Raw genomic sequence first — 25,988 nt, forward strand, 5'->3', positions numbered from 1 at the left:
CGCCGTTAGCAAAAAAGTTGGCTCCAAATGTGATAGCCATCTTTCAATTACGTTAATTCAAGTTCGAAAGATGATTGGTGTTACTAAAAAAAGACTACGTCAAGAGCCCGTTACGATGTAACGGAAGACAAACCAGCCACTCCACACCAAGGCAGTTTTTCACACGCATTCCTGCATTCACACTCGCCATTTCGTGCACCGGCCTGCCCGCTGCACAACGTAATATCTATGGCAACTATACTGTCTAAGGCATGATTGTTGCTCCTAATGGTTTTCTTTTTTCACAGACTGGAGTGTGCTTTACATGAAAATATAATGTAGTAGATGATACCTGCTCATTTCATCACTAAACGTGTGAAATGTTCAAATCATGTTGGCATGTGGATAAGATCCGAGACTAGGAATTTAAAGTGTAGAAATGTCGGTGGCTGCTGGACGCATCTGCAACTGAGCTCATGGTCCTAATCATCCGCGAAAGTGACGAAACTACAGGAATGTCACGATAAAGATGCGCAGTACCCTGTATGTTCATGGCATACAGCTGCAAGCTAAGACAAAACTAGAAACGATCTTTGGGTAGAACATATAAAGTGAAGCAATACCAATGCAGAACTACTTGGAGTCACAGGAACCAGTGTGTCCAACATATCAATCAGCTAACATGTAAGGACGCATGTGTAAGGCCGCATGTGCAACTGTAATCCCTCTTGATCGACTACAAGAATGGAAAGAAAACGTCAACGGAGTAAAACTTCACCATGTGAATCTGCGTATAACTGGCATTCGTGATCAAGTATGCACAACAGATGTGAGGTGAGGACGCGGTGTCATTGCGATACAACATCAACTGATGCAATATTGGAATGCATTTTGCACTCATTCTTGCATATTGATAAGATAAAAAGTAAGGCGATAATGTGGATAAGTGTGTTGACAGATGTCGAAGACTGACGATGATTACGAACTGCTTAACAGGCGACCGGATTGACGGTGATGCGCCTGACCGATCGTTGGAGTGCATGTCGCATCTGATGTCTATGGAAAACGGCAAAGGAGAAAACAGGACTATGGTGAAGGGCTGTTCTAACATCACATAAAACGGGAATGAGCAGTAACACCTGCCAATGAAAGCAGTGAAAAACAGCGAAACTGCCTGTTTATCCTGCCATGGTGCTAATGCCCAAAGTCAAGTTTTGTTTGTGTGTGTGTGTGTGGAAAGCGGTAGGGCCCTATGCGCTAAGCTATCATCCGTTTTAGCTTTGGTATCACAATACAAGTATTAGGTGCTCGCACACTACTGCCAGTAGTTCAGTCGGTACTGAGTAGCCCGCAGCTAATAACAACCTGATATTTGCTTCCTGCACAAACGTAGATGGCGGCTAGCATTATGGAAGTGTCTTTACATGATGAGTCTGATCGACGATGATGAATGAAATAATCATTTGAACTCGTTGAAAGATGACGATGTCCGGGTCACAACGAAGTGACTTAAAACTTGCAGGATGAATAACTGATGATTGGGCCGATGAATGTGGCTTGTGCTGCAGCCGAGGCCTGTGGGGACGGACGACCGGTGAGGTACAAATGGAGCAAGGAAACGAGACGTGAATGTACACCAAGCACAATGATATTTAGCTATCATAAGCGTTGACAATGGTGAATAGTCGAGCTGTTCGTCATATTGAGCCTTCACGTCATAGCCATTGCAATATCAAGCTCCCCAAATTGTCATTAGCTTTCGCAGCCCAAGTCCAGTATTGAGTGCTCAAAGAACTTGCCAAGGCAATATAGCTGTGAGCAGCCCGAAGTTCATGGACGGATGATGACCTTTCCCTCTAGCAAAAAGTAGACGACGTCCAGCGCTATAGTCGAACAGTGCCACTGCCAGAAAGGGAGAAGGTTTGCGAAATTCGGTTCGAATATCGGGAATTCGGGAATTCGGTTAGATGGTTATGGAATGGACCATATTAAGGCATTTAGAATATCCTGCGCACGGTTTTCCTGAAAACCTGAAAACCGTAGATAGTGGGAAAACCTCAGGGGGGGGGGCGGAAATCCGCCCCCCCCCCCCCCCGGTACGCGGGATATATTTGATTGATATGTGTAGGCACTGCTTTAAAAATACAGTAAAACACTGAAAACTAGTGATGTCAATTACGGAAAATCGGAATACCGATACCAAACCAAATACCAACCAAAACCGTGGAGAAATATACCGAAACCAAACCAACTTGGGAACATGAGGAAAAAACCAACTTTTTACCGATTTCTTAGCCTCTTAGACATTAGCGAGGGTTCATGATACCAACAAAATACCAAACACATTAGGATTGAAATACCAAATACCGAGTTGGTATCGGTTTGGTATCGGTATACCAAAAAGTTGGTATCCGATTGACATCTCAACTGAAAACTAAAGCAACGTTGGAATGATTTTCCGTAGGTATGCGTTTAGTTAGCCAAGCAAACAAAGTCACAGGCTCTTGCACATATTACAGAGTGCTCCGGCACTGGTGTAACAAACAACTCACTTGCACTGGGGTTCGGGCTCACAGAGTAGATCCAACAGATAACAGGTCGCATTCAGCATTGCGCCGGACACTGCTGAAAATGTTGACAAGTGTCTGTCAGTAAACGCAAACATCAATCCCAATTGATAGGTACATGAAGACGATGACAAACATGTTGGCATTGTGTAGGAATGAGGACAGTAAATGATCACACAAAATGTAAAGCATTCTGCAACGTGTTGACAATGGACATTCAAATATGAATACATACCAGCCGTACGCAAGTGCCTTCGAAAATGTTGATCTCTTGATGGTGATGGAGAAGGTGTATCACGTCCACAGGCTTCAAGAAGTCGATCCATTGTCCGCATATTGTTAAATTTGGTCATCACATGTCCGTTTTCAACGCATCCGTAAACCGATGGCGAGAGCATTTAAGAACGTTTGAGCATGTGACTGAAATACTCAAAGACACAAGTTGGAGGAAGGAGCAGGCGAAAAAAGAAAGATAACAACACAGTGTATGAGCATCGTGTTCCAGTGCTAAAAATATAACTGAACAGGAAATGCAATATCATGTGTGGATCGCTCATGAGTGTGAACACATGCTTACATAGATGCATACCTACACTATACGAAAACATGACCGCTTTTTACGAGTGATTAACTGCTACATTCAGTGAACTGCATCATGTGGTACATGTTTGCGGGCGGAGCATGTCTACCGAATTCATCGGCAATACAATTAAAACAAACACACACATACGTAGAACTAGATGATGAGACTTGAGAGCTAGTGTAAGCGGGTGTACAGGTGGCTAATGCATATCTGCAGATAACTAATAGCTAGTGACAAATAAAAAAGTGCCAGCAACGGCCAGCGCAATGGGTGCTCCGTGATCGACGGTAAAATCTTCAACGGTATCGACGGTAAAGATGACAGGTAATGCACCTGTGAAAATAGGAGAAGCAACGGATGATTAGCTGACATGACAGCAAGTCGAAACGAATCGTCGATAAAATATAATATGTCAAGTCCGCGGATTTCTAAGCTTATGATTTTTCGATTTCGACGACTGTGAGTGAAAATGCATATCAGATGAGATATTCGATAAATATTACTAAAACCCTTAGAAGTCAATAGGCAGAGGGCTACAAGCCTACTTTATTCAACGTTGAATACCCACCCATAAAGGTCAGTTCATCCGAGTATTACCGCCTCCAAAAAATATTAACGTTTTGTAGGCATACAGTACCGTAAAACCGTTTGGAATCTTGGAGCAGAGCTGTTCGTTAAGCTAACAGCATCCTTTGATAATGAAATGGGCCGGAGGCAGAAACTGGCACTTGAGAATGCAGAGGCAGTCATCACACAGTCCCAGAAGACGTGACTGGACAAGGCGTCCAAGCGGCGCCTGGTCATACACGGTTGCCATTGGATACTGCGAAATCAGCCTGCAGGCACATAAGGACAAGGAGTTAAAGTTTTGAACACGCTTTTCGTTCCCTTGTTGCATTACAAAAAAAAAAAATATTAACGTTGTGTAGGCATATCTGGTTTGGTAGCGTGTACCATTATGCTCCCATTCCACTTACTGGTCACAGATCCAAACTCATGAAACTCCTAGATGCCGTTCATGATGACGAGTGTGTTCAATGAAGCTTATTCTGATGCATGATGCACTGGTATGGTATGGTATGGTATTTGTAGCTTACGGGCCACCACAGCGTCCTGTATTTGGGCCCGGTTCTGTCGTCCGTCTTCGTTGTTGGTCCGTCCGTTGCCTTGAAGTGTCCGTTGTCTTCTTGGCTCGTAAGGGTGGGCTGAGGGGTGGGACTGGGTTCCTAGCTATCTCCTCCCGGGTAGCCGGATTGCCCCTTCTATTATTTTTTTTTGTTTTTGTTTTTTTTTTGCCATTTTGCCATTCTGGGGTCTTTTATTTTGATTCTCATTGTTTTGAATATTGTTTTTTCTTTTTTGCTTCTTTTTTTGGCTTTTTTGGCTTTTTTGTCCTTGGCTCTAGGGGAGGAGATTTACAGGTCATTGATCAGCCCAGTGTTGTGTCTTTAGTGGATGAGTAGTGTTGTTAGCTCGGGGTGTAAGTCCCCGAGCAGTGTTGTGAGTGTTAGTGGGATGTTGGCGTCTCTGCAGTATGTTTGTATGTGTGTCCTGTGGTGTTGGTATTGTGGGCATGTGAGTAGCAGATGTTTGACAGTGATGAAAGTGTTGCAGGTGTTGCATTTCGGTCTCGGGCTTCTTGTGATGATGTAGTTGTGTGTGATAGCGGTGTGTCCAATGCGAAGTCGTGTGATAGCCCTCTCGTTTTTGCGTGAGTTCATGTTCTTGGTGTGCCAGTGTTCTATGCGTGGTTGAATGCATCATGCACTTCTGGACAGTGATTGATATCCGACTTGCTTGGGCGAGTGTATGCGAGTGATGTGTAGTGGTGACCAATTGTACCAAAAGAAAATGACATTGAGAACATGATTTACAAGCGCAACATGCGGCACAACTCACGTGCATACAACGACAAGAAAAACAGGAAATGTCGTAAATGACGCCATAAAACATTGTATGGCCTACAAATATATCCGCAACGCAATCCTGGCTTGAGCTAATTCAGTACCTACTTTCGCGGGAACACTTTAACTCATGTAGGTAATGTTCACACGACGCAAGACTCATATACAAACATACAACACTAAAAACACAGAACACGGACATTTTGTAGCAGTATTGCATTGTATCAGCAGCGAGGTGGAAAACTGGCGGCATCTTTGTCTCAAACTACGTGCCAGCGGTGCAATAGGCAGCTGGCATTCAGATCTAGCAATAATGTGTGCTCATGATGTTAATGGCAACTGTGAGGAGGATGAAACAATTCTGAATTTGATAGGACAAAACTGTCTGGCCAATCTGTTCCGAGCACAACTCACTTTCCCTGGACATGCAGAGTATGTGTTGCTGTGAGTTAGGTACTTATCAGATGTCACATCGCTCTGCTTATGGTAGACCTGCAATATGTGACTTGCATGTAAACCCTGCCAGCAGCATGTAGTTTTGCACAATAAAACTGTTTTCTCTGTGTGGGCTTGCATATTTCGTTGGCAGCAGGCAGGCACAATGCTAGTTCCATACACCACTGACTACACGCACCCATGCACGTATTTACTTGAAAACTAGTACCAATTCACTCATTCACTAAATTACGTGTAAGATGACACGCACACCCTCACATACGCACATACATACCCACACACCCACATCCACCCTTACACACTCACAGGCACACATGCTCACAAATACCAATCATTCAGGGTTTCCGATGAGATGAAGTGTGTCTACTGTTTTCTGCCACATTACGTCATCACCAAAAGGATTGAATCAAAAGTATCTAGGGTTAAGAAGCATAAACAATTGCTGACACATACTTGTCACTTACTTCTAATATGCCCTACTGCAACCATAAGATTCAGTTGAACCACTTTGCTCATCTTTACTTTCAAGCTGACAATCAGCATTGACGAATCAGCATTGGTTTGGCCTTCATGAAAGCTTACGTCAATAGCGCAAATAAATAACTTGCTTGTAGACGAATGGCTTTTAGTATGAATGCACATAGGTAAAGTGAACTGCGCACATGCTGTGACAAACTTTTGTTTGCCTAGTAAGAAAACAGTAGACACACTTGCTAGTTTGGATAAAGGGATATTCTCGTGCGTGTAAACGGTTAATATATTCGAATTTGAGGTTGACAAAATGTCAACGGTCGTTTGTGACGAACGGGGACTATATAGTAACAGTTACTGAAGTTTGGAGGACGTATCGACTGCTGAAATAATGTTTGCCAATGAGCAAGAACATCATGCGATAACATGATTAACCAGATACGTTAGTTCCGACTAACATTGCGTCGTAGTTTCGGATACTCCGAATGGAACTTGAAAACGTTAACAAATACTTTTGTTATCGGCCATCGTACAATGCTTGAAACAGTGCCTAAAGCAAACAGTCAACGTCCGTAAATATAGTCTGGTGCAGCATGTGCACTAATGGTATTGAGCATGCATGTCGATGACCCGACATGCACGTCATGGACAGTGCAGTATGACGAGAATATCCCTTTAGTTGTTAAGAAGTTGAAGGTCTTGAAGTAGAAGGTCTTGAAGTTGAAGGTCCGCGGAGAAAGCTCGCCACCGTAGACACTATAGCCGGGGATAACAGCAGCAATTAAAATTTCATTTGGCAAATAAGTGACGATGAGGCACAACTGCAAATAATCTTTTTCTTGACCGCCTTCCATCAGCAACGTGCTATAGTACCATAATTGCCAGAAGAAAACCGCTCATTCGCAGCCTCATTTTATAGACATCTGTTGAAGGAAATATATTTTCTTTTAACCTTTAACAAGTCCGCAAACTTTGCTTGGCATGAGCGATTAAGCGCTAGAAGTTGAAGCTTGATCTAACGAAAAAGGAAACAATACTTAAGCTCATGATGCATAGACAAATATGCACTGAGAGTCCGGATGCGGCAGTGAAAGCGTGTGTCAACTGACGCAAGGTTACAATGCTATTTACCGACGAAAAACGCGATTTTGAAGCATTTTCGTGGATAAAGTGAATGTAGACTCAGACGTATTAGGTAATAGTATGCTTGAATAATGAAAAATATCAATTAAAGAGAAGCTTTGCACTCACTCATTGTGCAAATGTAGCAGCCTAATAGCATTTACATAAAGCATCTCAATTTTATCTTCAATTGCTGCCGTGATATCTTATCCCCGACCTTGCCTCGCACATGACGACCCGTGGGGGGAGTCTGGTATCCACCGCCAGCAATTGTGCACACTGGTTCGGTGGACTGGACGTAAAATGACGCCACTCTACAACAGACTCATGATCTCCGAGTGAGATCGATCTCCAAGTGAGACCTGGGTTTAGAGGCGCTTTAGCATGGAAAGCTCCTCAAGGCTCCCGTCGCGTGCCTCGCAAATGATACGAGCCATACGCGCCCCCCGGGATTTTAGCCCATGCAGGCTGTTTTTTGAGATGAAGTCTCCACTAACGTTACGTCAGCTTGTGCGTCACCAGTTTCAACAACGAGAATAGTTTATGTTTGGATTAGACGGATGATATGCTTCCTAGCAATGTGGATACATAAATGAACTGTCAGGTAAGCTGAAGCCACCAAAGGTAGATTAGATATCGAACAAGTTTTGTGCAATTTTTATTGCACAGTTTTGTTTTTAAAACAAAGAATGCATTATGCAGTCATTGCTTCGTGCATTCCATTGGAAGCAAAGCTTCTAATTATCGTCTGCAAGTGAACTGATGATTTTAAGAATGGACGGCACAAAAATAGGACGCCGGTATTTGACAGAATACGTTAATTTACACAAATACGATTAAAGGGACCCTCCCACCTTCAAAAAAGTTTATGAATTGGCATAAAAGTGATGTCGCTCGGTTCAGAAAGAGCGAAAACGAATATCTACCAAATTTCACCGAAAAATATTCACCGGTTTTCAAGATATTGGACTTTTACTTTTGTTTACTTTTTGGGATCTCCGCTGTTCCTAGCGACTTTATTTGGAAGCAATAGGTTGGCAGCTCAAAGCAACATATACCACCACGTGCTACAAAACGTTTTAGTCAAACATGTAAAATTCGTTAGATATCTGCGCTGACGTCACACATTCAGAGGGGTATTCCTATGCATTAGCCCCTCTGAATCAAATTGCTGCAATTTTGAAATTCAATATTTCCAATTTAAGGCATTTATCGATGTTGTGAGCAGGGTTGTATACGACTCAATCAATAGCAATCAATTCAATCACGACAAATTTGGGAAACCAATCAAATCAATCAAGTCAGAGCAGTTTTCGGGAATTGATTCAATCGACTCAAACGCGACAATGAAAGGAATCAATCAACTCAATCAAACGACTCAAACCAAGACATACATTAGGTTTTTTGCCCCACCAACTTGGAAAAGTGTCCATAGCAGTCTGGTGTACCTACCTATCTACCTACCTACCTACAGAAGAAACATATAATATTGTCATTTAAAATTATAAATTGCCATGCCATTCAAAGTTTCTATGTAATAAGGAAGGATACCTAGTGATGGACAGGTGGATCATGATATTGAGGTTCAGAGGGTAGAATTGGAGCAGAAGTTTCATTTAATGGGTGCAAAATAACCCAGTAGTTGACTCGCCCCTTAACCCAAATCACCACCTTTCACCTAAAAGTTGTCAATTTAATTTTGGTCATATTCCAGCTAAGTCATCAGGCCATCTAACCCCATGTAAAGCCCCTGTCTGTCTCTTCTGTGAGTTATGCGGAGCTCTTCTGAAATGAATCCTGAACATAATGAACCTAGCTAGGTTTCATGCCACACTGACACCATATGAAAGTGTTGAAAATGTGCTACAAATTTGACAACTTCATTAGGTATGCTTTATTAAGACAGCAGGAAAGCAGGTAGGTACCTACTTACCTGCCTAGATGTGTCACTGGCTACCAACAGTACCAACGAAGGTAGATAGGTACCTGTGAGGTAGGTCAATCATTCCTTCCTTTCCTTATTAATATAGCCTGTGATAAATCTGGTACATTTATGAAATAAAGTTGATAAATTGCAAGATCAACAAAGAAAACGTTTTGCCAATAAGTATGCTAAGCTTTTATAAATCCTTATTCTACGTCTTTTGATTTTTTGGTAAGATGACGTCATTGATTATCATGTAGTATGGTAGATAATCATAAAATAAATCGGTTGTACAACACCAATTTCGTTTTAATTATTATTTCATTTGAAATAAAACCACTTAATAATATTCGGTAAAATATTTTAAGGAAAATGAAATATATTAAATATGTTATGCTTAGGCTCTCAGGAGAAAAGGATCAACAAACGTTCTGCTGCAAATTAAACAATGCAGCAAATTACCTATTAATTAGGTACGTAAACGTAATTAGCGAGGCCTTGATTAGCGAGACGAAAACGGCGCTTTTGTTTCAGTTATTTTTGTAGGGGTTTCAGATATTTATAGAGTTCAGTGGGTTGTTTCTGAGGAGATGTGGTCGTGGAGATGTGAATTATTAATTAATCACACTTTATTAGTATATAGGGCCTTGCACTTTATCATCTGGATTAAAAAAAAGTTTCCTGCTGAGTGCAGAAAGGTAGGTAGGTGCATCGCCAGGTTCTATCACCAGGATAAGGATTGGAGCAGTTATTGCAGTTGAAAGTCAAAGTTGGCTGTTCATGTTTAGGCCCTGTTCTTTATTTGGCCATCTACCCCATATTGCAGTTGTGATGACAAGCAGTTTTCAGTGTAGTTTTGTGATCTTTGATGTCATCAATTGGTGTCATTATTTTTCATCAACTAAAACTTATTTGAACTTTCCATTCAATCGACTCAATCATACGAGTCACTCTAATTTTCGGGAATCAAATCAGTCAACCAGTCGCTAAAGTCAAACGAGTCAGTCAACCAGTCATCTCGAAAAGTCAATCGACTCAATCCAATCAACTCAAAATACGCGTTGAAACAAATCAATCAATTCAATCGACTTGATTGGTATACAACCCTGGTTGTGAGTGCCGAAACTGGTAATTGTGAGCCAGGGACCCCATTTTGGCTATCTCAACTCAAATCTAATGTTAAGGTGGGAGGCACGTTAACATTAGTTTTGAGTTGAAATACCCAAATTGGGGTCCTTGGCTGGAAATCACCGGTTTCGGCACTTGCAACATCGAGAAATGCCTTAGATCGAAAATATTTAGATTCAAAGTTCCAGCACTTTGGATTCAGAGGGGCTAATGCACTTAGATGCCCCCTCTTAATGTGTGACATCACCGATTTACTTAAACTTTGGTAAGACAATTTTTGCAATGGTTTTATAGATACTAAATTGCGCGTGACATATCCCGCACTTTCAAGATACCACATTATTGCTTCCAAATGACGTCATAGGAACAGGTAAGGCCCTGGAAAGGGAAAAAAGTTAAAGTCTTATGTCCAGACTGGTGTTTGATTCACCGTGATTGAGTCGAAAGGTTTGATTCACCGTCCGGATGGTTTGATTTTTAAGCCATGATTGAATCAAACTCATTGGGAATCAGGGTTGATTGAATCAAACAAATTAACCCTCGCACGACCAGGCCATTTCTCATAACACGAACGACCAGGGGGGGGGGTTGTTACGACCCCCCCCCTGGCGTTTCGAAACGGAAGGTCGTAGAGCTTAGCGGAAAAAACCAACGGATTGCTCTTAACGAGATCTCGCGATTGGTGGTATATTTTTTGGTCCTAGGTCAACATTTGACCTACTTATGACCGGTCAAAGGTCAAATTTTCCGAAAAAATCAAACTTTTTCAACTTTCCGCGGCGATTGCGGCAAAACGGTGGGAGATATCGACTTGAAATCTTCACTATCGTGTTCCTTGATTAATTCTCTATCGTTTGGTATGTATTTCGTTTCCCTAGCTCTAAAAATGGCGCGTTGGGAGCGCCAGAAGTCGGCAAGGTCACAGTCGGCGGCAGAAATTCGAAAAATCAAAATTTAAATTTTTGAAATCTGATTGTATTTTTGGATTTGGGAGGTCCATTTGCTCCCTATAGAAGCTAATATTGCTGCATATTCCCATTGAGGTGACAAGAATTAGCAAAATAGTGGTTCGGGCGCTTTTCAAAAATAGTACCGGACGCTGTTCCTCTTGTGACGTCATAGCTCCGTGACCTGACCTGACCCGGTCAATTTTCTTGCACCACACGATAGCCAATGCTTGCCCCAACATGCATGGGAAGTTTCATCATGATCCATCAAACAATGTGGGTATCACCGGCAGAAAACCTAGGGATTCGGCGCACACGTTTGGTAACTGTCGGCCGGAGGCTGTACCTCTTATGACGTCATAACTCCGTGACCTGACATGACCCGATCAATTTTTTTCGGCAAAAGATGCGCAAAGGTTGCCCCAGAGGGTATTGAAAATTTCAGCCCGCTACGACAAGCCGTTTAGCGTGCACTTCGAAAAAACCTCAGGGGGGGGGGTTGATACAACCCCCCCCCCTAGGCGTTCTAGGGTTAACGATTCATGAACCTTAAAAAAAAATGAAGCGAACATAGTTCATCAACAAATGTTAACACTACTGCCATGTGATGATAATTGCATACCAACAAAAAGAACACAATAAATACAATACTATCCCTGATATTTATCTTTATTTTTAAATATAATAAAAAAAAGAATCGTTCAATAACTTTTTGGCTGAATCAAACGTGAATCATTCCTTTTTTCTCATTCTCTGAATCAAAAGGAATCGATTCACCAATTTTTTTGGAAGGAATCGAACAGTGATTGAATCAAACAAAAAACAAATGAATCAATGATTGAATCGATCCAAAAAAGGTGAATCAATAACCAGTCTGCTTATGGCAAAAAAAAAACGAGCAATATTTTAAGTGAAATTTGGTGGATATTCATGTTTGTTCTTTCTGAACCAAGATACATCACTTTCATGCCAATTCGTTAACTTTTTCGAGGTGAGAGGGTCCCTTTAAATTTGTTATTTGAATCAAGAGGTGACGCATGTCGCCGCACGAACGACCCAGCCAGCCTGCCTTCGTGGTTAGCGTGGGAGCTCGGTCCACAACCACGGCGATGATGCCCAGCTGTGGAGCCGTACAAGCACAGGCGCAAGACTAAGCAACCACGGGCAGATCTTCTTTTCAATGTGTGGTGTGTGCACGCCACCACACTCCCCAGCAACAGGGATTTACTATGCAGCAAGGGCGGGCAATCGGAGAGATTGCCGGTACGGCGGACAGCCAGGTGCCCACACCGTACCAAAGTAGATATGCTGGGATTTTTAGCAAGCCCTTGGTCTCGAAGATCTCGAAGAATCTCGTTGGTGTTGATGGCGGACAATCTACCAATTGGAGAGATTGCCGGTACGGCGGACAGCATGGTGCCCATTCCGTACCACGTCGACGGCCCATGTCTCGAATAATCTCGCTGATGTCGATGGCGGACAATCTACCGATTGCCGGTACGGCGGACAGCATGGTGCCCATTCCGTACCACGTCGCCTTGGGGCCCAGGTCCAGTCTCGAAGAGTCTCGTTGATGTTGATGGCGGACAATCTACCGATTGGAGAGATTGCCGGTACGGCGGACAGCATGGTGCCCATTCCGTACCACGTCGTCTTCGGGCCCAGTCTCGAAGACTCTCGTTGATGTTGATGGCGGACAATCTACCGATTGCCGGTACGGCGGACAGCATGGTGCCCATTCCGTACCACGTCGGGGGCCCAGATCTGGTCTCGAAGAGTCTCGTTGATGTTGATGGCGGACAATCTACCGATTGGAGAGATTGCCGGTACGGCGGACAGCATGGTGCCCATTCCGTACCACGTAGTCCCGGCGCCCAGTCTCCAAGAGTCTCGTTGATGTTGATGGCGGACAATCTACCGATTGGAGAGATTGCCGGTACGGCGGACAGCATGGTGCCCATTCCGTACCATGTCGTCCACTTTTACGAGATGCGGCGACCCTTACCACGCCGGCCCCGACCAGCAGACGTGGAGGCTGGCCGCTTAGACGGTTTGGTGGTTGTGGGTCGTCGTCGTCCCCGCTGTATTTTACTGCGCACAAGACAGCAGTGCTGCCGTGAGGTGAGGTATATATGATCAGCAAGGATCAGTGCCTCGTCGGTGTGCGACATTTTCTGGACGACGTGCTGTACGTCACTTACAGACACGTCCACTCCCTTGGCATGCAGCTCGTCGCACACAACAGAGGCCACGTCGCGTGTGTGCAGCCGCCTCCAAGCCACGTGGACAGCGTCTCCGATGACATTATCGGCGCTAGTCCACTCGCCGTCATCCTCGGCAGCCACAAAGTGACGCCACGTCTTTGCAGCATTGATTTTCATTTGGCGCTCGAAAATCTCGGCCTCCAGCACGTCTGGATTCAGACGCTGAACCTGAATCTCCTCGACAGTTGGCCACTGGTCAGTGGGAACGTGCAGGTGATGTGGGTGTCTGACACGCGACACCACCACCGTCCAGAAGCCGGGCGTCTCTACCCACGCTTTCACTTTGGCCACCACTCGATCCAGCGTGGCGCCCTGGCCTTTAAAGCCGGTGAATGCGCTGCCGCCCTCCAGCGGCGGTCCAACACGAAACTCGGTCCGACTCTCTTCACCGCCGCCTATCGCCCGATTGTTTTTGCCCTTGTCACGGGCGCGCTTTACCATCCGTATTGGCACCAGATCGTCGGCATCTTCGATGCCGAGGATATTTGGGCCACGATTCTCGGTGTAGTTTGGAACACGCACCACAATGAACTCGGGCAGATGGGGCGGGTGTTTTGGCGTGTGAAATACCAGCTGGACGGTGCTAGACGCCGCGACCAGCTCGTCGAGACGATGCTCATCGCCGTCGATGGTGTGACCGTTGACCTTCACAATGACACTGCCCACGGGAACCTGGTACATACGCTCACGGTCCGAGGCGGGTGTGTCGAGGGGAGTGGTCAGCGTGACGCCACTGGTCCGCACCCTTTCTCTGTACTCACAGCTGGACAGTGTTACCTGCCAGTCATCCTCCAAGTACAGCGGTCCGACGAACTCGACGTGAGCGCCATTGAACAGACCGACACTGGGTGCCACGTTTTCCAACAGCATCAGCGGCAGACCACTGCACGCAAAGAACACTGCCGGTATGCTGCGGAACTCTCTGGGTGACACCTTTTGCAGTCGAGCTGCTTTTTTCGTCGGTAAATGTTTTGCGTTCACGGCCATTACCGGCGTGTCACGTTCGTTGGCGAAGCGAACGAGCGCCCTGGCGTTGTCCGACTCGACGGTAGCACGATTCACGGCCAGCTCGCTGAACCAATGGTTACCGTGCAGTGTGACGGCGCCAGCCCAAAGTGGATCAGCAGCCATGTGCTCGGCGGTGGCCGTGTTGTCGCGGAGCCACTGCAGACTGGCGTGTGTCGCCCTGCCGTAGCGGAACGATGGAATGATCACCTTTGTGAAATGGTCGGCTAGCTCGTCGTTCTGAACAGTGCGCCGCACTTCATTTAAGTAGACGGTCTCGTAATCGCCGTCCAGTGCTGCCGCACGGAAACGAGCCACCGCACGGCGCTCATCATCATTGAGCGTGTTCGGCTCCCGTGAAGCGGCGTGACTCCACGCCGCGAAGCCGTCCACGGTTTCCAGCGCCGGCATACGAAACACCTCACGGAAGGCGAGCATGCCCAGCCGCGATGCCTCGCAGCAGTCTTTGCCGTCGTCCATTCGCTGGCGGAGACTCCACACAGGACTGTCGCCGATCGGCAGTATCTGTGCCGGGTCACCGACAAGCACGACGCCGATGTCGTCCAAATTGATGCCGGCCTCCTCGAGTCGCTTTACTATCCAGCGCATCATCCTGCGCTGGATCATTGAGAACTCGTCGAATATGAGAAGACCCAGCTCAGGACCGAGCCTTTCACAGAGTGCAGCAAACTGTCGGCTCTCGGCCGGCAACGGGTCATCGCCTACTTGACCGACTCTTATAGCAAAGAGACGGTGGATGGTGGTCGCACCGTGTGCCATGTGGAACGATGCGCAGCCCGTTGGCGCCGAAAGTTTGACTACGTCAGTCCAGTCGGCCTCATCAGAGACGAGCAGCTCGTTCAACTCGTGCACGGCAGAGCGCAGCGTAGTCGATTTGCCCGCGCCAGGATCACCCAGCAGGAATGCACGCAGTGCCTTGGGCCGTTTGTCCCTAATATCGGGGACCAGGGGCGCGACAGGCTCGGCGATGCGTGACGACCGATTACGGCGCCACTTGGCCACCGCCTGATCGTAGGCATTCCATTCACGACAGGAGCGTCGCCACTCGCGCTGTTCTTTCAGATAGCCTGTGACCAGACGCGGCAGCACTAGCTGACGTCCACTCGGCGTCACCGGAGCAGAATGCGCAGCGTCTCCGGCGCTCAGACTAGCCAGTCGGCCATAGTTGCGACGCACATGTTCTGGATTGACTATGCGATCGCCGAGCCACTGCGCTTGGAAGTCGTAGCCGGCCGGGTTTGCGACGCTCGCCGCCGCTCTGTCAGCTCGCTGCACTGCGTCGTCAATGTCCTCTGCAGGACACGCCAGCATGGCGTCCAGAGCCGTCTGGTAGAATCGATCACGCACACGCTGAGCCATCAGCTCACGCTCTTCCTCTACCTCAGGCGGCTCGACAACATCAGCAGCATCGTCAGCGTTGTCACCGTCGTCGTCATCGTCGCTGTCCGATTCGTCAGACAAGTCCTCGCCTGTGGCTGCCGCCGCTCGGCGTTTGTGGTCTTCGTAATACCGAGTGACCCACACAGGCTTGTGTACGTCAGATGCCATCAGCTGCTCGTACATGGCTCTCCAGTGAGCGGCTATGGCGCAGTCAGTGAGACAATCTAGTGGCGGCATCAGCTCCTGCGATGTCAGGCACGGCTGACACCACAGCACGATGTCGCGAGCATACTTCCAGAAATTGACTCTGGCAGGATTTGCCTTTGATATGCCATGATGTGGTGCCAACATGACTGTTTTCAGCACACCACGCCATGAAGACTGGCGACGACTTATCTGGAATACGCGCTGACCATCTATGGTTTTCTCAATGGACGTGAACGTGTCGAAAAACTCGTAGACTGACATTTTGCGCTGAATATCGGTCAGAGGAATATTGCCATGACGAATGTTGTCGCCCAGCCGCGCGTTGAAGCGCTCCACCGAGTCAGCATACACGTACACCGGATTGTCAGCGGCATTGGCTGGTTTCACCACGCGGCAGCCGCTCATACTGAACCTCTTCACGTCCAAATTCTTCTGCAGCAGCGGCAGCTGCCAGTTTTTGTGCACTGCCTGAAAGATGGACTGACACATGGATGCCGCCGCCTGGTTGTACATTTTCTGTACGACGCCGATATCCACGTTATCGCTCGCCTCACGCCGTTCCATTGCCGACAACAGCATGTCGCCGGTGGTCCTGATCGGAGCCACCGGCTTCATGGTGTACTTGAGCGCGTACTCGACGCTACCGTCGCCGCGGGACTGAGCGAGCAGCACGTTAAATGTGTAGCCACCGCTGTCCGTGGGCGAGCTTTTCCATTCGACACGCGGCGTACGGGTGAGCCACGCGGGCACCACTGCCTTGTCGTCGACGTTGTTAAGGACGTGCAGGATGGTGAACGGGTCATGACTACCTAGCCATTTGTCGTTTGAGGCCGTCTCGAACTGATATATGCGAGGATCGTGTGCATCTTTCACCACAGCCGGCTCGGTGCGGAGACGCCGAGGCATGCGTCTCTTGCACACAATTACCTCCTTCTTGACCTGCTTGGCACGTCCATCTGCCGAACGGGCCGCCTCGGTTGCCGCCTTGTCCACGACCGGTCGCCGCACGGCACACCCGTCTTTGGCAGACGGCGCGTCTCCGCGTCCGCTGTGGCCCGTGTGTCGAAGCGTGCCGTTGATGACGCGCACATAGAGCTCGTCAATGGCGGCAAAGTCGCCAGTTGACAGCGCGTCGTCCAGCTGGACGGCCATGCTAGCACGGCAAACGGTTGTTTTGCGATCGTAGGCAAAGTCAAAAGTGCGCTCGCCGTCTTTTGTGAAGCCGGCATTCCAGTTGGTGTAGCAGCGACCGATGTGCCTGACATACTCTTGTTGACAGTCACGCCAGGCCGCGCCGACGCGCGTCTCAAGAGTGACGCGAGAATCATCGCTCTCCAAAGTGGGGTCTTCCACCCGCAAATCTCTTTCGATCTCTGCCACTTTGTGCTTCAGAGAGGTCTGAAGCTGGTGTAGGAATCGTGAGAACGATTCGCTGATCACGTGACGGTGAATGTGTGGGTTGGCGTTAGCACCCCACTCAGAGCGCACCAGGAAGTATGTTGCAGAGTGTCGTGCCACAGACAGTGCCAACGTGTCCAGCTCACCAATCAGCGCCGACATCCACGCCACGATGCCGGGATGTCGCAGCGTGTTGGCTAGCCGTGCATGGAGATAGCGCTCGTCACTGAGCGCCTCATTCACGGCAGCGTTGTCACACAGCCGATGAATAGCCGGATGATGATTGTAGGGAACGGCTCGTGTCTGCCACAGGTAAACCTCCATGGGGATTGCATTAGACCGCCACGGCGGCGGGCTCTCAAGGTAGCGAGCGATGCCGATGGCGTCCTGCTTTTGCACTCGCCAGTAAGCGTCAGAATCCTCCAATTTTGAGCGTAGACAAAGCAGCGACTGAGCAAGCCTTTTGCACAGCGCCGGGTCGTTTTCCAGTTGCTCCTTGGTTGGCAACCCGTCTGGAAAATCGGTCATTCTGATGGCAACATTGGCCTCCTGGCCGGTCTTATCACGACTCAGCTGGTTGCTGACAACGAACTGAAGGTCAACGTTGCCTTCCGCCTCGGGCTGACGCGACATCCAGTGAAGCCAGTTCTGTCGCCAGGAGGTGACTGGCTGACGAATGCTGACCTTACGGTCCTGGTACGGATCGGCGTCACCCGAACGGAACACCTCTGGGAAAGCCATCTGCATGTAGCCGGGTGTCGACTCGGGCAGCGGATTTTCCCGGTCGACTCCCGGCATCGGTATGTGAAGGAGCGCAGAACGCGCTATACCCTGCCGGCGAATGTCTTCGGGACGTTCACTCTGCGGCCCGCAGACGGCACCGGCAGAAATGCCGCCAGCGCGGACGCCCTCATCGTTGCCGAACTCGCGGCCAAGCATCTCCAGCTCTTCACAACAGCGTAACAGCACGCTACTCGGCTCGCCGGTCGAGTCGACATTGTCTCCGTCGACGGGGGCGGGCAGCAGCCAGCCGTTAGCAACGGCACAGTTGAGAACGTGACGCATGGTGACGTCGATTTCATCGGCGTCCGATTCGTCGTCGTCATCTGTGCGTCGCTCGTGCTGCCCTCCGTTGTGGCGGTCGGCAGCCGCGTCGACAGCTTGACCCACCACAAAGTTCTCAATGACCTCCCATAAGTCATCCTGGCCAGCCTCTGTGGTGTCGGCACCCTCACCGCTGCGCGACAGCCGGAAGCTTTTCCACAGCTCGTCGGCCATGGTGAAGCCAGACTCTAGCCAATTGCAGAACTCGTTGAATCGCAACACCTTGTCTGCACGGGCGTGAATGTCGCTGGCCAGTACGACACGAAGACCGGCAGGCGTGCTCGGCCGGTCCGGCTCGGACAGCCGCCGCTGCAGCGCCGCAAGATTTTCGTTTGAAAACGGCATCCATTGTTCGCCGACAAAGCGATAGAATGGACGCGTCTGCCGTGGGTTGTATTTACACTCCATGGTACGTTCCATAAAGTGCTTGGCCCTCAGTATGGTCTGCATGTTTACCATAGCCTCGGCAGACGTGCCGTCTCGTCTGCTCTGCACCAGCACAACGAATGGCAGCCTTTCAAAATCATACCATGGTAAATTCCGCGCCCGGCAGGCGTCCTTCAGCGGATAGGAAATGGTGCCGTGCTTGCAGAACGGAACCTGGTTGGCACGCAAACGCAGCACGCTGACAACCAGATGCACTGGCCGCAGCACCATTGTCTCAGCGGGTGTCCATGACTTAACAAACTGATGATACGCCTCATCTGAGTATACATCAGTAGCTACCAGATTTTCTGCCGAGAACAGGCTGATGTCCGTCGGCTCTGGCTCGTCACTGTCGTCCTCTGGAGCACCGTTGTTTGCAGCCGATGCGCTCAGCGCTGGCTGGGAGGCGACGGGCCGCTCGGCGCCGCCGACAAAGTCGCCAACGTCATTCGGATCGGGACGTAATTGATTTATGTCCGACACCAACGGCCGAGGTACAATGTTATTGTTGGCGTCAACCTCATATGCTGATGAACATGCTGTACAAACGCCCGTGACGTCTCGGTCAGTGAAAACTGTGCCGTTGGCACCCCTGAATTCGGGGTCTAGCGTCACCGTACAACGTCCGCCTTCACGGAGCAGCGACGAGCGCGATACGGCGCCAGAAACAACGCTGTCCGGCGGCAAATTAACCAAACGGCCATGCTCTGGCACCTGGATCTGATAGTCGGGATACGGCAATCCGGGCGTCTGCTGGTTGCACTTGACGCAACGCACACGGCGAAGCGAATTGTACAAGGCATGGATGTCACGTAGTACCTGTAAGTTGGAGAACTCAAGCTCGGACGACGGATCTTCAGAATCGGTGTCGAGCGGATCGTGCCACGCCTGGCAGCATTTTGCCTCGCGCGGACTGTCCACGGTGAAACGGCCGGCTGTGAACTGACTGCTGGAAATAGGACGGAAGCGTCTGCGCTTCGCCTGCGTGCCCAGTGTGACGACGCCACTGTTTGACGTTCGGGTCAGTACGGCACGACGACCAGTCCATTCAGCAGCTCTGTCATCACCACGGTAATGATAGCTAACCAGAACCTCAGTCTCCTCTGTATGATCAGATGCGTCCAGCACACGTAATGAGCGAAGCTGCATTGCCGGTGGCGGTAACGCGTCTCCCGCCGTCCGAGCGCCCATGGCCACCCAGGTGGACGGCTTCTCTTCCGCCGTGCAGGTGACAAAGTCTGGAGGAGTGTCGCACGTGATGCCGACCAGCCGGTCGCATGTGAAACGAACTCTGTGCTGTTCGCCGGCATAGGTGTAATGACCGAGCGGATACTTGGACGCAGCTCTAGCATCAAGAACGCGCAGCGTGCCGCACTCAGTGCATGATCGTAGGAAGAACGACGTGGGTGGACTGATGTCTGCAGCGGCAGGGGCTGCAGTGCGCTGAGGCGGCGCCTGCGCCACCGGCCTGCGCTGTTGACGCCTACCTGACGTGGCGGAGCGAGTGACAAACATTACGCTGTACTGGACGCGAGTGGCGTTGCCACGATCTTCGTGACACTGTGGTCCGGCGAAGGTTTCCAGCAGATGGGTGTATTTTGCATGGTTTTGTCTTAGCTTATGATGAACATCTCGAAGCAGAAGTTCGAAATGCTCGTCTGAAAGTGTCTCCGACCAGGGATCGGCCTGAAACTCGGCCCAGCGATCAGCGCCGTGTCTGGATATGAAGATCTCGCGGAGTGTAGAGGAACGGTAAAATTTATACCAGCCCTTACCGTAGTAGTGCAGCTGGAGGAGATTGTGTCGGTCCTCCCAAGTCTGTGGACCCCGGTGAGGCTGCAGGCCCTCCTCCTCCGCCCGACGTGGATATTTGGAGTAGAAACGATCTACAAGGCGGAGCGTTTTGTGGAACAGTTCCTCGTCCTCTAGAACCGCAGCCACTGTTTGACCAGATTTCTTTAACAAGTCTTTAAACCGGAGCCACGAGTAAGAGGTGTAACGGAATGGGCCGCTTCGTACTGTAGTACAAAAGCCACGCTGCTTCAGGTTGCTTAAGCTAATCTGACGTTTCTCCCCAAGCTCACCAATAAGGTACGTCACGGTGACTTTGTTGCTGTCTCTGTATGACCAAGGACCCATTAAATTAGTGACTGCCGGTGAGCTGAGATCGGTCGACACACTGTCTATAACAACACTGTGAGAAGACTTATCCACGAAGTCATCCAGCATTGCACGTGTCAGTGTGGAAACCCTCTCGAAGTCTGAATCTGACTGCATATAGCTAGCCGGAGGTGGCATGCATCCTTGGACATCACGGCCAGTCACGTCAACAGCCAATGGCGTCTGAAGTCCTGGTTCATTGAATGAACCTTTTACTGGTTCAATGAATAGTTGATCAGATTCCTCACCAACTGTCTCGATAGCCTGAGACACGCCAGCGTCGGTGGTGATGTCCTTTTTCCGGCGTGGAAAGACAGCCTTACCTTTCCTCGGGCGACCGGCACGACGCTGAACGTTTCCTCCCGTAGCATGAGATTCCGACTGTCCTATCTTTGTAGAGTCAGTTTCAAGCGCTACAACCGACTGAGCGGTGTTCTGAGGAGATAGTTCCATGGTGTCTGATAGATCTAGTTCCATTGGGACAGCACGTGTTGACGAGGGCGGTTGTGGGCGCCGTTTCTTGGGGCGCCCAGTCCGTGCCTTTTTGGCAGCTACACTGACTGCAGTGTCACACTCCTTACAGCTTTTTGTTGTGTCCTCATTTTCCCCATGATCTGTACCCAGTGGAACGACCGGAATGGTTTCGGAGACGATCACTGGCACGTCTGCACCCTCAGAGGCTGGTTGCGCTTCTACACAGACATCCTCGACGTTGATTGAACGTCCGAAGAGATGCGTGAAAATACGTTTCTGTTTTTTGGGACGGCCAACTGCCCGTTTTGCTGCATTGCCAGAGACTGAAGTGTTGAGGCTCGTGGCAGCTGTGGAGCCCTCCTTACTCTCTGTTTTTGCCACAGTATCTAGGCACTTTGTCTGGCGACTACCTCGTCCCTTAACAATAGTCCAAGCACCATCATTGTCGGTGCTCTGCTCAGTGATGGCCGGTGAAGTCTGGGCAGTTGGTTCCTCCTGGGGTGTTGGTGGTGTTGGGGGAGATGGAGCGACCATGTGCAGGTCATAGTGCTGCCCCCGACTATAATAGCATAAGTGAATAGGAGACTGGTTTGGTGCTCCATGAGCAGCCAACTGATGACCGTTTTCCCACACATAAATGAGACGGTGAAGCACACGTGCTGCTGCTCTTATCTCTGGCTCACCACCGAACTCACCTCCCTTGCGCATGGAATTGATGTAGCCGTCCAGGTCAGGGAACACTGCCCTAAGAAGTTCATCTTTGTGCTCCTCTTCACATACCTTTCGCCGAAGGGCCACGTGATCTAGCAAAGGATCACCGACAGCATAGGCAAGCGCCCGGAACAGACAGTTACCGTCGCCATATATGCCAATGATGTTAGCACTGTAGTCAACAAAACAGGGATCCTGCCTGTCGACGAGTGGAGTGGCATTCCAATCACGAAAATGCATCCTCCCAGACCTGGCCTCACGGGACATCCCCGTCAGCACCTCTACGAACGATGGCTTTACGCCCTCCGCCATTTTGGCGTAACTTGTTTTTTGCATGGCGAAAGTATCCTATCCCTGGGAGGTCTCAATAGATGTAGGCTGAGTGCACCCAAGGCCTTACCTCAGCACAGACACAGCCGTGACCGGAGCTGAACCACAATGTACCAAGACAATGCAGTATATCTGCAAATAGCGAGCAAAGAAAAGTCACCGAAAATAACGTGGCTTTGAAGCTGGTCAAAGGATAATAATATGTCAAGTCACTGAGAAGACTGTCTTTCACGGGGTTCCTTGGAAAACAAACATCAAATATGAAAGGTCAGTAAATATCGATGCTATAGTTTCAAACTTCGTCCTCACGGTACGGGGGGAGGGGTAATTTCGCAACAGTCCACACCAGTTTATCTCAACAAAGGCGAAGGCATTAACCCTCGCCCCCTGGGGGGCCAATTGCCCCCCCCCTGTGGTTTTTCTTGAATAGCAAGAAAACGGCGGCGCGCAGCGCCGCCAAATTTTCAGTACGTTCCCGGGCATCAATTTGACACATTCACACAAAATTTCAAGCCTTAGGTCACCTTAGGTTAGGAGTTATTGAGGTCAAACTGAGGTCATGTTCGAGCAAAATGAGCAAAAACATGAAATCTTGAAACGCTCACAAAAGCTACAGTTATCAAGCAATCTCAAAGTTCTTTAGATGGTCATGTAAACAAAAAGCGGCGCTTCAAAACTGCTATCGGATTTTCAAAATTTTCGGATTTTGACCAAAAAAATCAAAAAATTGATTAAAAAAACGCAAAAAATACCATTTTTAATATTTAGAAAAACTGGAATATATGTGATAGTCCCTACCCTTTTCTATCTCCATACAACATTCTAGATCGATATCTCCTTTTTTGGCCAAGTTATAGCAAAAAAAAAACCTGTTCAAAATTGATCACGTCAAATTTTTCAACTCAATTTTTGGCAATTCTAGACCACGTAGCGCAAAACAAAGACCACCATTGAACTCCCCGTGAGGAGCTGCATCGAATCAATACCTATTTCATGCAAAAATATCAACTTTGAAATTTGACCCAGTTTGACCTGACCTTGACCTGACCTTGACCTGACCTTCACCAGAACATAATCTAACCTTACCCCAAAGGCTGCGTGACCCCCATAATCGCATTTGGCATATAAAATGGACCATAAAACATGCATCGCATGATATTTTCATATTGTGACCCTCAGTGACCTGACCTCTGTGACCTGATCTGGTATCAGTGACCTCAAATAGCAAAATATGTGTTTGAAGAACATTTCCCCATCGATGATTTTCAATGAAATGCATTTTACTCGATTTTGCAACGCATTTCTTGAAATGCCTGTAAACGGTGAAAATTCGACATTTGACCTGACCTGTGACGTCATCGGTTTGACCCAGGTCAATAAAATTGGGTCACAAGGTAGTTCCCTGGTAGGGCGATCCAACACCGTTTACCGCTTGTCGCTATGTTGCGTGGTTCTCGAGATCTGGGGGGGAATTATCCTCCCCCAGCAGGGCGCGTTGCTCGGCAGACCCCAGCGGGGCGCGGGTTAACCCTCGCCCGTATAGGGGGGGGGGGTCAAACGGACCCCCCCCTCGGTTTTTCGCGAATAACTAGCATAACAAGCGGCCGATCGCGACGAAACTTTCAGTACCCCGAGTTGATCAACTTTACACCTAGGTACCCTGAAAATTGCATGACCCTGACCAAAGTGACCTTTGACCTGTGACCTACTTTTCGAGACCATGTTTGGCCGGAATCGCGATTCGGCGTATGTCGGCTCGCATTAGCCTCGCGTTTGCAGTCTTTTCGTGGTTTTAAGCGTTCAAACATGCAGACTTGTAAACGATTCAAAAAAATTCAATCAATTCAATCACGACTCACTTGATGAAATGACCGATTCAATCATAACTCAATCAAACAGTCTGATTTTCCAAGCGATTCAATCACGACTCATGAACCTTGTGATTCAACTCAATCACGACTCATCCCATTATCAGTGATTCAGGGAATGACTCAACTCATGATTTAACTCAACGCGATTCAATCAAGATGCTATATAAAATATATACATACGCGATATCAATTTAAGACATTTTTGGAAACTGATACCAAACGGATACCAACCAAATACACTAGGAAAATACCAAAAAACATAGAAAAGTACTAAATCAATGCTTGCTCACAAATGTCTTGATGAAACAGGGTATTGAAAATATAAAGATTAACATGATATCTAAAGCATGTGTGTTGAGCAATGTGCGCCTGCTTACTGCTACTGTTAACTTGATTACTATACTGATTTTAGGGCACTGGAAAGAAACTTTACACTCATTTTTCATCTTCATGCATTGACATTTATGTATAATTTTGTGTTTACAGTTTGATTAAAAACTTAAAACAAAATTTTTATGTTTTTTTTTTCAATACTGATAGCTGTGCGCATTTATAACACTGACAAAATACCTAAAAAATTTGCAGTGCATTGTGTGCGACTATGATGTAAATGCCACATATATTTCCACATAATATAGTACTAAATATGGTCATAACTTCAATTTCCAGCACATGGTGATTGAATCATTTTGTTAATTCAATCAACTTGAATCGATGAGTTGCCAATTCAATCACTTGCAGTTGCCATGTGTGACCGATTCAATCAGGATTCATATGGTGACAAGAGGTGATTCAACCGACTCAATCACAGTGAGTCGGCATTTTCAAGCGATTCATGAGAATCGATTCAATCAGAGTTGAATCGCTTACAAGTCTGCAAACATGTGATATGATGTTGCCTCCATGCATTAGTGTGGGTGTCAAGGTCACCTGAAGGTTAGGTCAGGTCATTAACCTTTGATGACCTCGGCTCACTTTTTCAAGTTTTACATGTTTCTAGGCCAGTTTTTAGCTGAATTCGAATTTAGCGACCATATAAACATTTACGAAGTACTAACATTTACGACGCGCTAGCTCCACCAGGGGCGAAACGATGAGGGAGGGGGAGGTATTGCATCAAAATCGGCCAAAATGACGTCACTCTGACGTCATTCCCGCCTGACCTGTGGTAGCTACAAATTGTTTGCTTTGACACCAGGTGTTAAATTGATGCAGCCTAAGGTACTGCAAGTTTTGTGTTGATATGTCCAGCGGTTTAGAAGATATTGCAGAAAACGGGAGGGGGCTCTGCAGAACACCCCCCCCCCCCCAGTCATGCGCGGGGGATTAGGATATCAAAACTCCGGATAAATATTTCATACATTGACTTTCACAGGGGCGAAGCTTCCTATACAGTTGGTGTGGCGGCTGCCCCGCCAACTTCCCATTTGGCCCCACCAACTTGACCCGCGCACCGCCGGGGGGGGGGGGGGAGGCGGTTATCCGTTCCACCTGAGATTTTTCGGAAGTAGCGGGAAAACCGCTGCGCGTAGCCCCGCGAAATTTGGCATGACTAT

General features: G+C 48.2%; 1 protein-coding gene and 2 long non-coding RNA genes across 4 annotated transcripts in view; 1 reads left to right on the plus strand and 2 right to left on the minus strand.

The window, feature by feature from the left end:
• LOC122387364 (proteoglycan 4-like) overlaps positions 1 to 25,988 on the plus strand; it is a 136,124-nt gene that overhangs the window by 29,251 nt on the left and 80,885 nt on the right. The gene's annotated exons all lie outside the window — the stretch shown is intronic.
• Positions 7 to 3,289, minus strand: LOC122387371. The gene is made up of 3 exons (XR_006257565.1): positions 2,782 to 3,289; positions 2,532 to 2,604; positions 7 to 1,881 (listed from the first exon to the last, which is right to left on the minus strand). It is a non-coding gene; the product is annotated as an uncharacterized LOC122387371 (long non-coding RNA).
• Positions 3,776 to 8,039, minus strand: LOC122387370. Its single transcript, XR_006257564.1, has 2 exons — positions 4,107 to 8,039; positions 3,776 to 3,965 (listed from the first exon to the last, which is right to left on the minus strand). It is a non-coding gene; the product is annotated as an uncharacterized LOC122387370 (long non-coding RNA).

This window comes from Amphibalanus amphitrite, unplaced genomic scaffold (assembly GCF_019059575.1).
Source record: "Amphibalanus amphitrite isolate SeventyFive unplaced genomic scaffold, NRLGWU_Aamphi_draft 000284F_arrow, whole genome shotgun sequence".
Lineage (NCBI taxonomy): Eukaryota > Metazoa > Arthropoda > Thecostraca > Balanomorpha > Balanidae > Amphibalanus > Amphibalanus amphitrite.